This window comes from Hevea brasiliensis, chromosome 6, assembly GCF_030052815.1.
Source record: "Hevea brasiliensis isolate MT/VB/25A 57/8 chromosome 6, ASM3005281v1, whole genome shotgun sequence".
NCBI classification, from domain to species: domain Eukaryota; kingdom Viridiplantae; phylum Streptophyta; class Magnoliopsida; order Malpighiales; family Euphorbiaceae; genus Hevea; species Hevea brasiliensis.
In genome coordinates, this window is record NC_079498.1 from 12769452 (window position 1) to 12782442 (window position 12991).

Sequence of the window (12991 nt, forward strand, 5' to 3'; positions counted from 1 at the left end):
GGAAGACAAATATAAGGTTCAACAACTTCCCTGGCATTAATTCTTTCAATTCAGCATACACATTTGCTTAAAAATCTCCACCAACCTGTAGAAAGAAATTTTAATGTCAAATTTGAGTTCAAGGGGATATAAGATGAAACAAAATAAAAGAAAAATTAAGTATAAGGACAAATTTTGGGGTGCCTCCCAAAGAGTGCTAATTTTAGGTCATTAGCTTGACCCTCCTTAATTTAGTGAATTGGTGGATTATCAAGGAAACAACTTATTCTCTTCTCAATGGGCTGGCCTGTGATATAAATCTTGAGCCTTTGACCATTAACTTTAAAAAAACCAGAATTTTCACTCCAAATATCCACAGCTCCATGTGGATAAACTTTGATGACCTTGAAAGGACCAGACCATCTTGATTTCAACTTCCCAGGAAAGAGTCTAAATCTAGAATTATACAATAAAACCAGGTCACCCTATTTAAACTCCTTTCTTTTAATGTACTTATCATGCCAAAATCTAGTTCTTTCCTTAAAAATCTTAGCATTCTCATATGCATCCAATCTTATCTCTTCAAGTTCATTTAATTGAAGTAACCTTTTCTCTCCAGCACTGTTTAAGTCAAAATTCAAAGTTCGGATTGCCCAATACGCTTTGTGTTCCAACTCAACTGGCAATTGACATGACTTCCCATAGGCTAGCTTAAAAGGTGTAGTTCTAATGGGTGTCTTGTAAGCTGTCCTGTACGCCCATAATGCATAATCTAGCCTCAATGACCAATCCTTCCTTGAATAATTAACAATTTTTTCCAGAATACTCTTCAATTCCCTATTAGATACTTCAACTTGCCCACTAGTCTGAGGATGATAAGGTGTAGCTACCTTATGAGTAACCCCATATTTCTTCAAAAGATTTTCAAACTGTTTATTACAAAAATGAGATCCACCATCACTGATTATAGCTCTTAGAGCTCCAAATCTAGTGAAAATAAACTTTTTCAAAAATTTCACTACTACCGTTACATCATTTATAGGGGAAGCAATAGCCTCAACCCATTTAGACACATAATCCACACCTACCAAAATGTACTTATTCCCAAAAGATGATGGGAATGGTCCCATGAAATCTATGCCTCAAACATCAAATAACTCAATCTCCAAAATTCCTTATTGTGACATTTCATTTTTCCTTGAAATATTCCCCACTCTTTGATATCTATCACATCTCAAAATAAATTCTCTCACAATTTTAAACATCTGTGGCCAATAAAATCCAGCTTGAAGTATTTAAGCCACTGTTTTATCCACACTAAAATGGCCTCCATAGTCAGAAGAATGACAATGCTCTAAAATGTTTCCTATTTCCTCTTCAGGCATGCACCTTCTAACTAGGCCATCATTACATCTCTTGAATAACAATGGATCCTCTCATATATAAAATTTCACATCATGCAAAAATTTCTTTTTCTGTTGATAGCTCAAATCTGGTGGGAGAACTCCACATGATAGGTAATTGACAAAATCTGCAAACCATGGCAATGCAGTAGCAACAACTAGCAATTGCTCATTTGAGAAAAACTCACCAATTGGCAATTCCTCTTCATTTCCATCCTTACTCTCATACTTAATCCTTTATAGATGGTCCACCATAACATTTTTAGCTCCATTTTTATCTTTAATTTATAAGTCAAACTCCTATAGCAATAGAACCCATCTTATCAATCTTGGCTTTGCTTCTTTTTTATTCATCAAATATCTTATGGCGGCATGGTCTGTATAGACAATCACTTTCGATCCAACCAGGTATGATCTGAACTTTTCCACAATAAATACCACAGCTAAAAATTCTTTCTCAATGGTGGCATAATTTACTTGAGCATCATCTAGAGTTTTACTGGCATAATAGATTGCATAAGACCTCTTCTCTTTTTTCTGACCAAGTACAGCTCCCACAGCAAAGTCACTAGCATCACACATAACCTCAAATGGCAATGACCAATCCGGAGGTTGCATAATAGGGGCTGTTGTTAGAGCTTCCTTCAACCTATTAAAAGAATCAAAACAAGCATGGTCAAAATTAAAAGGAACATCATGATTTAACAAATTTGTAAGAGGTTTAGCAATTATTGAAAAATCCTTTATAAATTGCCGATAGAACCCAACATGCCCAAGAAAACTTCTAATTCCTTTCACTGAAGTTGGTGGAGGCATCTTCTCAATCACTTCTACTTTGGTCTTGTCCACTTCAATTCCTCTATGTGATACCAAATGTCCAAGAACAATGCCTTTTTGCACCATAAAATGACATTTCTCCCAATTTAACACCAAATCTATTTCTTCACATCTTTTAAGCACTCTAGAGATGTTAGATAGACAATTATCAAAAGAAAAACTATATACAGAAAAATCATCCATGAAAACTTCCATAATTTCCTCAATAAAATCAGAGAAAATGGCCATCATACACCGCTGAAAAGTAGCTGGTGCATTACATAAGCCAAAAGGCATCCTTCTATATGCAAATGTGCCATATGGACATGTGAATGTGGTTTTCCCTTGATCACTAGGATGTATTGGGATTTGGAAAAAATCAGAATACCCATCCAAATAACAAAAATATGAATGTTTTGCTAACCTCTCTAACAATAAAAGGCAAGGGAAAATGGTTTTTCCTAGTGGCACTATTAAGCTTCCTGTAATCTATACACATCCTCCACCCTGTGACAATTCTAATAGGTATCAACTCATTATTTTCATTTTTCACAACGGTCACACCTTCTTTCTTAGGAACAACATGAACTGGGTAACCCAACTACTATCAGAAATAGGGATAAATGATCCCAGCTTCAAGCAATTTCAAGACTTCTTTCTTCACCACCTCTTTCATATTAGGATTTAACCTTCTTTGATGTTCTATGGTGGCTTTAAAATTATCCTCTAAAAGAATCCTATGCATGCACAAGGTAGGGTTTATACCCTTTATGTCGCTAATGGTGTAACCAATGACTTTCCTATATGCTCTTAACTCTCTCAGCAATTTTTCAACTTGTACATCACTCAAACTTGCATTAATAATGACGGGATAAGTTGAATTAGGTCTAAGAAAAGCATACCTTAATGTAGATGGAAGTGGTTTGAGGTCTACATGTGGTGAAACCTTCTCATCTAGCAAAGATGGGTATGCAACTTCATATTTCAATTCTTCAACTTGCAAAATTTGATCTCCTACAACTGCTTGAGTAGCTTCCAAAATTTGAGCAAAAGCTGCAACTTCAGGATTTTCATCCTTTGTTGTTGTACTATGTACTAAACAATTCTCCAAAGGGTCCTCAGGATATCTTATCTTAAATTCTGCTTTCACAATCTCATCAATAACATCCACTCTTAAACAAGGATCAACTCCATGATGTTTCTTCAAAGTCTGATTCAAATTAAATTCCACCTCCTCTTCTCTAACTTTTAATGTTAATTTACCATTCTTTACATCAATTATAGCCCCTACTATGGCTAAAAATGGCCTTCCCAAGATGATAGGTATGTGAATATCCTCTTCCATTTCAAGAACCATAAAATCCACAGGAATGAAAAATTTTCCAACTTTTAAGGGCACATTCTCCAAAATTCCCACTGGATATTTGATGGATCTATCAGCTAGTTGTAAAGAAATGGTGGTGGGCTTTAAATCTCCTACCTTCAGCTTTTCACAAATGGAGAGTGGCATCAAACTTACACTAGCTCCAAGATCACACAATGCCTTTTCAATACTAGTGTCCCTAATGTGACAAGGAATAGAGAAACTTCCTGGATCCTTCAATTTTGGTGAAAGTTTATTCTGTAAGAGAGCACTACACTCCTCTGTTAATGCCACAATTTCATAATCTTCTAATCTCCTCTTGTTTGACAAAATTTCTTTTAAGAACTTAGCATATGAGGGCATTTGAGAAATTGCATCTGTAAATGGAATGTTGATGTATAATTTCTTCAAAACTTCCAAAAATTTCTCGAACTGCTTATCTAGCTTTGCTTTTTGAAACCTCTGAGGATATGGCAATGGTGGCTTGTATGGTGGTGGAGGCACATACTTTTCCTCTTCTTCTTTTCAACTTCCTTCTTTTTGTTTGCTTCCTCATTAACTTCATCATGATTTGAAATAGATTCATTTTTGCCTTCATCTTCTTTCTTCTTTTCCTCTTCTACCTCATCTTTCTTTTCATTTCCCAAAATTTTCCCACTCCTTAGGATCATTGCCTTGCAATGTTCTCTAGGATTCTCTGGTTGACTTAGAAGTTTTCCTTATGCTTTACTAGAAGAACTTACTTGTTGAGCTATTTGGTTTTCCAACATCCTGTTATGAGTGGCAAGCTGGTCTATCCTTGAAGTTAATTATTGAATCATTTCTCCTTATTTTTGTTAAGCAGTTAAGAAATTCTCCATCATAGACTTAAAAATTGAATCTTGGTCTGAAGACTGAACTGGTGATTGTGGAATAGGTGCATTTTGATTCCTTTGTGGTGGAAATCCAGGTGGTACTCTATTTTGCTGAAAATTCTGCTGTTATTGTTGAAAATTAGGAGGTTATTGATAATTCTGTTGCTGCCCTTGTCGACCTCCCCAAGAAAAGTTAGGGTGGTTCCTCCATGCTGGATTATATGTAGTAGAAAAAGGATTACCAACTGGTTTCTTATTGTAATTCCCAACAAAATCAACTTGCTCATTTCCAAACTCTTACCCATATGAAGGAAAATCATTGATACAATGCATATTTCCCACACTAACATCTTCTGTATGACTAGATCCTTCAATTGATGAGTCAACCTTCATGCTTAACTTATCCATTTTTCACATCAAATCATCAAATTTGGCATTGAACATACTCATGGCATCTAATTCATATACACTAGCTGGTGGCTTCTTCATTTCATTTCTTTCACAGCTCCATTGATAATTGTTGTAAGCAATTTTATCTAATGCTGAATAAGCTTCATGTTCTGACTTCTCCATAAGATCACCTCCTAAAGATGCATCAATTATACTTCTAATTGCTGGAGAAACACCATTGTAAAAATGTTGAACTAGCATCCATTTAGGGATTCCATGATGTGGACATCTCCTTTGAAGATCCTTATATCTCTCCCATGCTTCATAAAGACTCTCATCATCTCTTGGTTTGAAAGAAGTTCATTTCTCAATTTTGCAGTCTTGCTAGGAGGAAAGTATTGAGCCAAGAAACCTTGTGACAACTCATCCCAAGTAGTTATTGAACCCAGAGGTAATGAATGCAACCACTCCCTAGCACGATCCTTCAAAGAAAAAGGAAATAATCTCAGCCGGATGGCATCATCTGACACTCCATTTATCTTCAGCATGTCACTAATCTCAAGAAAATATACAAGGTGCACATGTGGACTCTCAGTAGGATCTCCCCCAAACTGTGATTGTTGAACCATTTAACAAAGTGAGGGCTTCAACTCAAAGTTGTTTGCTTCCACTCTAGGCCTTGTAATACTCGGTCTAAAATCTCCAAAACTAGGAAAAGCATGATCCTTAATTGATCAGTTGTTATTGTTTGCCATAGCTTCTATCACTTATTGCTCTTGATGTTGCTCTTGCTGTCTTTGAATTATGAGTTCAACTTTTCTTCTTTTAGACTCTGCTCTTAAAGCTTTAGCTATCTTTTCAATCTCAAGATCAAAAATTAAATCAATTTCTGCACTTTTTGTTCTTCTTATATAAAAGATATGTACCTGAAAAATCAAAATAGGAAAATCTCAAAGTATAATGATAAAGAAAAGAAATTAAAATCAAAAATAAAATGCCCAAATTAACTAAACAATCAATCGTCTAATATCAAACAAAACAAATCCCCAGCAACGGCGCAAAAAACTTGATGCGTACTCCGCAAGTATACGGGTCATTCAAGTAGTAAAGAAAAGATATCGTCCCATAGAGATTTATTATTTGAGTACCAAACTATAAAAGTCACGATTATTTGGGCGATCGATAATTTGTGCCAAAAATAGAGTAAGAGATGCAGCAAATTAAATTGGGAAAATAAAGAAATTATGATGAATGAAACAATTAAAATTCTAAACACTATACTAATTTACTAAAATTTTCAATAGGTAATTAAGGATTTAATTAATTAATGGCAAAATTGATTCCAGAGTTGAGGTTCATGAAGTAAATTTTATTGGGATTTGGATAGGCAAAACCAAGATTAAGGAAAATACAAGCTTGAAGGAAGTTGATTCTGATTTTCCTTAATTTCTCTTTCAAGCAAACTAAAAAGTGTTTTAAAGGAAACTAAACCCCATTCTCATGCGATGTTTAATTACCCAAAACCCTTTAAGCACTTCAATCAACTTGAAATTCCTCTTAACCCACTAGTTAATTTCTATCACTAGGTGATTAAGTTCATTATCTTGATTATCTATAATAGATTTTCACCTCTCGATCCTTCAATCTAAGATTAAGAATAAAACCCAAGGGGTACCAACAATGGGTATGTAAATAAGCACACAAGATAAAGAATTAAAACTTATATATATTAAAATCTAGCTAAAACCAGATCAAATCCACTAATAAAACTTAAATCATTACACCCAACTCTGAAATCTTAAGTATCTACTCACTCATGCTTGTATTTACAAGTAGAAAATATGAAATAGAGCAAGAAAATATGAAAATAAAACTAAAAATAAAAGAACCTAGAAGAAGAAGAAGATCCAAATCTCTGAAAAATGGAAGCTGGAAAATGTCACTCTGCAGGCGTTTTTCCTCCTAAAAATGACATGATTCCCTTTTTCCTTTCTCTTTTGATTTTTTCTCTCCCTTTCTCCTTATAGTAATGTCGACACCATATTCTGGCCGATCACCGAAGTCAATGAACGTTGAAAATCGACCCTCAACTGGCATTCCTCGGTTACAAGTAACTTGATTAGGAAATAAACCGATCCTGCACCTAGTCAGATGTTTTCCTATCTCTCAACAAAGGAGATCACACTAATATCAGGTCCCCATGCCATTCAATCACATTTCCGATCTCCCAACAAAGGAGATCACATTAATATCAAGACCCCACGCCATCCAATCTCATTTTTGATCTTTCACCAGAGAGGTCGAACCAATGTCTAGTCTCCATGTCGTTCAACCTCAGTCCCGATCTCTCAAGCTAATATCAGGCCTCCATGCCATTCGGTCTTGTCTTCGATCTCTCGTCAAAGGAAATCAAATTAATGTCAGGTCTCCGTGCCATCCAGTCTTATTTCCGATCTCCCCTTCATAAACATTGTGGAAAATTGTTTAATAAAGTTAAGGTCACAGTCCAACTTAATGGTGTTTCCGAGCTTAGGAAGTTAAATCAAGTTTCTAATTTTAATGACCTAAAGTTCTATCCATTGTTTGTTCTCGGTTTAGGCCAATCTCATGCTTACAATGTTTTTCCGACCTCTCATACATAGAATAATAATCGCTTTAAGTTTGGTGTTATAACATGTTCGAACAATCAAGCGCTTGTACAACTTAGATACTTCCCGATCTCATCAAGTCATTGAACAAAAGAGAGAATTTCATTTCATTTCAAAGTAAAAAAATACAAGTCATTCGGCTGGAGGATCACCCCCAGCCTGTTCTACATTTCGCTCACCATCTCTATCTCCCTCAGCGTCCTCCTCGCTCTCCTCTTCGTCTTGAGGAGCCAGGTCCACCATCCAGGAGAAGTCCTCCTCAGGGTAACGCCTCCTGAGCTCGGCCAAAAGGTCACCGTGGGCATTCACGTAAGCACCAGCCTCCCTCTTCACTGCCTCTTCTTCTTTCGCTCTAAGTTCTTCAGTGAGGCGAGCAATGTCAGCAGTTCAGAGTGCCTGAGCTTCTCCGAGCTCATGAGCCTGCTCGGCCAATTTCTCCTCATAGGATTTCATCCGACCCTCAATTTCAGCTATATAGTCCTGGGCGGATGAAAGTTGAGCTCGGGAGGAAGCTGGATCCTGGACCGCATTCAGGATCTCCTGCCTCAGATGATGAACCTTTTCCCTGATGATGTGTTGGTTTGCCAAGCTCTCCACGCTCAAGCTCATCGTCTGGGCCAGGAGATCATCGATGCTACCCAGGGTCAGCCTATGTCGATCCTCCTGGAGGCAGATGGAAGCCCCCCAGAACCTTAGCCAAAGTAGGGTTCTCCCGAACAGAGCGGTTCTTCTCCAAAGAATGTATGAGGACCTGGGCACTGCGGGAAAGAGTCCTCACAGAAGGTTGGGAAGGTCCCCCTTCCGCACTCGAAGTAGCTGGTGGAGGTGGTGGCTCTTCTTGTCGAGGAGGAGACTGAGCTATCTCTATAGCGGGGACCGGCTTTCCCGAGGGCCGGGACGAGTCTCCCGACACCTCTCCTGAATCATGCCTTGGCGTCTGAAATGCCTCGGCGCACTTCATATCCCCACTTTCCTGGAGACCTCCCTCTTCCGCTTTCGGCTCTCCTTGGAAGCCTCGCCGCTCGCCATACCTACACAAAGAGAAGTCAGTGAGTTCGCTGAGGTTCAGAGATCAGAGATGGGGAAGGTACCAGGGTCGAGGTCAGAGAGCTGGAGCTCGTATTCTTCATTGGTAACCAGCCACCTCATCCAATGTTCCAGTTCGGCCATCACCGCATATAAACAAGAGAACTTCTGGGTGGCTGCTTGATCCTTAAGTTCCATTACCATGGCACCCTTATCCCTATTCAGGGCGACATGCTTTGGGAGTGGCGGGACAAGATATTGCCAGCTACGGGGGAAACCCTCGAAAGTGTTCGGAATCTTGCTCCTCAATATGAAGAAGTGATTTTTCCAATTCTTCAGTGAGGAGGGAAGATCGGTAAAAAGCCCGCAGTGCGGTTTTGCATGGAAGAACTAGTACTCGTCGTCCTTTCAGCGAGTAAGCCTATGTAGCTTGGCAAACACCTTCACTGAAGGATCGAGCTGCTTGGCTCGACATAAGCCTCTGAAAGCTGCTAGGATCCTCCACGAGTTCGGATGTACTTGAGCCACCGAGACATGGTGAAATTTCAGGACGTCCTTGAAGAAGTCATCAAGGGGAAATCGAAGTCCGGCTTTTAATTGCTCTTCGTACACCATGATCACATCATTTTCCTCAAAAAAGTGATCAGCTCTAAGATCGCCATGGCATCTGATTAACTCGAAGGAGTCGGTTCGAAGGTTGTATTCTTGACTAATGGATTGTTGATCGGTTTCCTGGAGGACCGACCACCGGGAGATTTTCTCTACTTGAGGAAGATGTCTGCCTTGATTGAGCTGCTCAACCATGAACTCAAGCGGAAGTCGTTGGAGGCTCAGATCACTCACCTGGTCCGACCACTTCAACGTCATCCGATGACCACGAGACCTGGACGAAAGGGGGGCTCGTCGCTCTCAGACCCTTGGCGCCACTCATTTTCAAAGAAATAAAAAGGTTTAAGAAAGAGGAGGATTAAAGTCCTTACCGGAGTGTGATCGGCGCCAGAAGAACATGAAGAAATGAGAGAATTTTGGAATCACTCGCGAAGTGCTGAAAATAACATAAGGGAGTGACCGACTGACCCTTCCCCTATTTATAACCGTCTGAGCTTTCAATGCTCACAGTGTCCCAAGTGACACATCGGTTAGCAGAATCTGCTTGCTTTTCTGACACGTCATAGGAAGATTCCAGAAATACCATAAATAAAATAAGAAGGGATCGGCTGGTCAAGATCATTGGATTAGGGCGGATGTTCGAAATTGTAGATCGGCTAAGGGTAATTCAGTTAGGAACCCGATCAGATATGCATATTAGAGATCAAAAAATAACCAATGCAATAATTAAATAATAACTGTCAAATAAAATTTCATTTTTATTTCCAAAACGACAGATTACATCATTTGGGCGATCTCAAGAGATCGGATTACATCATTAAGAACCTTTAAAGGTCAGATTACATCATTTGGGTGATCTCTAGAGATCGGCACTACATCCTACCTAGTAAGAACCTATGTCAAAGCCTAGTTTTGTGGCTGAATCAAAAGATGTGCTGTAGGCACCGGATAGATGTGCAGCTCAGATGGAGTGACTATGACTCTCATGATGATGAGGAGTCATCGTCGATGTCATCGACCAGAACCGAGCTGCAGTCGGGATGCCCGATGTGGTGAGGAGCCAAATGAACTTCAAAAGGCAGTCACCGATGTTAAGAGGGAAATTAGCAGTCTTCTCGCCCGAAATCGGTTCACCGATTATATCGATAGATCGACCCGAGATCGGTACGATCGATATTTTCGATCTTGATCGGTAAATTAGTCTGGTTCTCTCACTATCATCGGATGTGGTTATCATGATTTTCTGATCACCGGGGTCATAAATTTTCAGTCGGGAAGCAAAGAGAATAGTCGAAAAAAGATCAAAAGTGGTCACCATGGCCAGAATGTTATCGGAGAAACTTGGACAAGAGAAGTGAAAATGGGAAGAGAAGAAATGGAATGTGGGAGAGATTCCCCGCTGAGGCATATATATAGGGGGCCTGAGCATTTATTACTGGCGAAAACCGAAGCGGACGCATCGGTAACCGAAGAATTAAATGCTTTGACCGGGGTAGATCGGATAGAAGGGAAGGTTCTAGAATGGGAGAGATCGGGAGAGGGGCCCGATATGAGAGATCGGAAAAGAGTCGTGACTAAGAGAACGGAAGGAATGGAGATCGGAAAGGAAGACAAAAGACTTCCAATAACTTCCTTCATAATCAGAGCCGAGGTAGTTAAAGCGTTGCAGGCAAGATCAAATCTTCACCGCACGCTTCATTTGCAGAATCGCCCGCAATGCTGACAGACGCCAGGATAATTATGACAGTCCTGTGCTCCTCAATCTCCACCGTTGATCTCACTCGTAAGGATAAACCTGGAGCCCTTGGATCAAAAGTGGACGACAGGATCGACGCCTTTTATTCTCGGCCTTCGGATCCATCTTGACAGTAAGATCTTGAGCCGTTGGATCGAAAAAGAGAAAGGACAAATATTCTGAATAGGATCTCAGTCGTCCATTTTGATTCTCTTTAACTCTCAGGCATTAGATCATGCCCTTTTAAATCTGAACCTTCCATCTCCCCAGAAGAGATCCTGACCCTGCATTAGGAGCACCCGTTCCCTATAAATACCTGCATGCAATATTGTTGATGAGCACAGATAAAAAAGGGTGGTGGTGATTATAGTGGAAAGACTCTGAAAATTAATTCAGTCTTGCTACTTTGAGCTTACATAAAACCGAGGAACTCCAGGAACTAGTTTTCTTGAGTATCTCCTTTAACAGAGTTTACAAACCCTGAAATTCTTCATTTTCAGTTTGTTCATCACTCTGCTATTACCATTTTCGTTCGGTCTCGTCAGCATCACCCCCCCGCCCCCAATCTCAACTCATTATTCCGTTCAGCTTGATATTATTCTGACCCGGCTTCCGTCGCTTTGGTTCTACTGCGTTCTCCCAATCTCAAAGTAAGCATTGGTCCTTGTGCCACCAGCCTTCAACGCAGCAATCTTTGTGGCTCCAGAGTTAGTTCAATAGTCTCAATCTTCCACAGGTAAGTGTTTTAACTGCCATTTTGTTGAATGCCCTTGTCTATCTTCTCTAGCTTTCCCTTTCAAAATTTCTTCTATGTTCAGTTACATTAAAATCCCAAAATAGTTGCAGTAAATTGTTATTTTGTTGAATATCCTCGGTTGGTTTTCTCCAATTTTTTTTTTTTAAGGTTTCTTTCATATCCTGTTTCAGAACAAGTTGTCTAGGCCAGTAGTCATTTCTTGTATCTTCTCTTATTATTATTTGCAAATCTCTTTTATCATCATCTGGTTCTTAGTTTCTTCAATAGCAGACGTTCATCCCGTAGGCAACTTGTGACTATTCAAAAGAACGTAGGCATGGGTATTTCGATATAAGAGTTTTCAAAATAAATAAAAATGACAAAAAGAAAGTTGTAACAAAAGGTCAAATAGTGGGTTAAACCAAATAAGTCTAGAGGTCGGGCTATGGAGCGAGCCCAGAGGATGATGTAATAAATCGGGAATCCGATAAGTTCGGATTCCCAGCGAGTAACCAAAGAGATTAGACTAAAGAGTTCTAATAAGGCGATCACATAAGAGATCGGCAAAAAGCTCGGTCCAGTGTCCCCTCTCTAGTTATAAGGCATCAGTGGGTTAAGAGAAGCCTCCGGCGCCAGGACCCTTCGTCCAAGGTCCTTACGATATGCGATTGTAACAAATACTAAAAGAGATAGGAGGAGAGTTCTTATATGATTCTCAGCCAAAAATTTTAATAAATATGTGGAGATCGGAGGAGAGTTCTTATATGATTCTCAGCCAAAAATTTTAATAAATATGTGGAGATCGGAGGAGAGTTCTTATCCGAGATTCCTCACGCTTAACTCTAAATTAAATACTAAAAGAGATCGGAGGAGAGTTCTTATCCGATTCTCAACCAAAATTTTAATAAATATGTGGAGATCGGAGGAGAGTTCTTATCCGAGATTCCTCACGCTTAACTCTAAATTAAATACTAAGAGAAATCGGAGGAGAGTTCTTATCTGATTCTCAACCAAAATTTTAATAAATATGTGGAGATCGGAGGAGAGTTCTTATCCGAGGTTCCTCACGCTTAACTCTAAATTAAATACTAAAAGAGATCGGAGGAGAGTTCTTATCCAATTCTCAACCAAAAAATTTAATAAATATGAGGAGGTCGGAGGAGAGTTCTTATCCGAGGTTCCTCACTTAAACTTTAAACAGATTACCCTAAGGGATCGGGAGAAGTTTTTACTTGAATTCTCTTAAATCCAAACTAAAATATCACAATATACAAAGAAACCCTCTAAACATAGAACCGCTACACAACACCGACTCACTAAGGATCATCTCATGTACTTATGTGTTTGGGTAACCCGAACCAGTGAAAAATCAAATATTCCTTTATATCTAAAGGATTAACATTATCATTCTAACCCCTTAATTACCCTATCA

General features: G+C 39.1%; 1 non-coding gene and 1 pseudogene across 1 annotated transcript; one reads left to right on the forward strand and one right to left on the reverse strand.

The window, feature by feature from the left end:
- Positions 1-230: 230 nt before the first annotated feature.
- On the reverse strand, positions 231-4232 carry LOC110655711 (uncharacterized; annotated as a pseudogene).
- Positions 4233-5076: 844 nt separating this feature from the next.
- Positions 5077-5179, forward strand: LOC131181080 (small nucleolar RNA R71). The gene has a single exon (XR_009149707.1). It is a non-coding gene; the product is annotated as a small nucleolar RNA R71 (small nucleolar RNA).
- The last annotated feature ends 7812 nt before the right edge of the window (positions 5180-12991 follow it).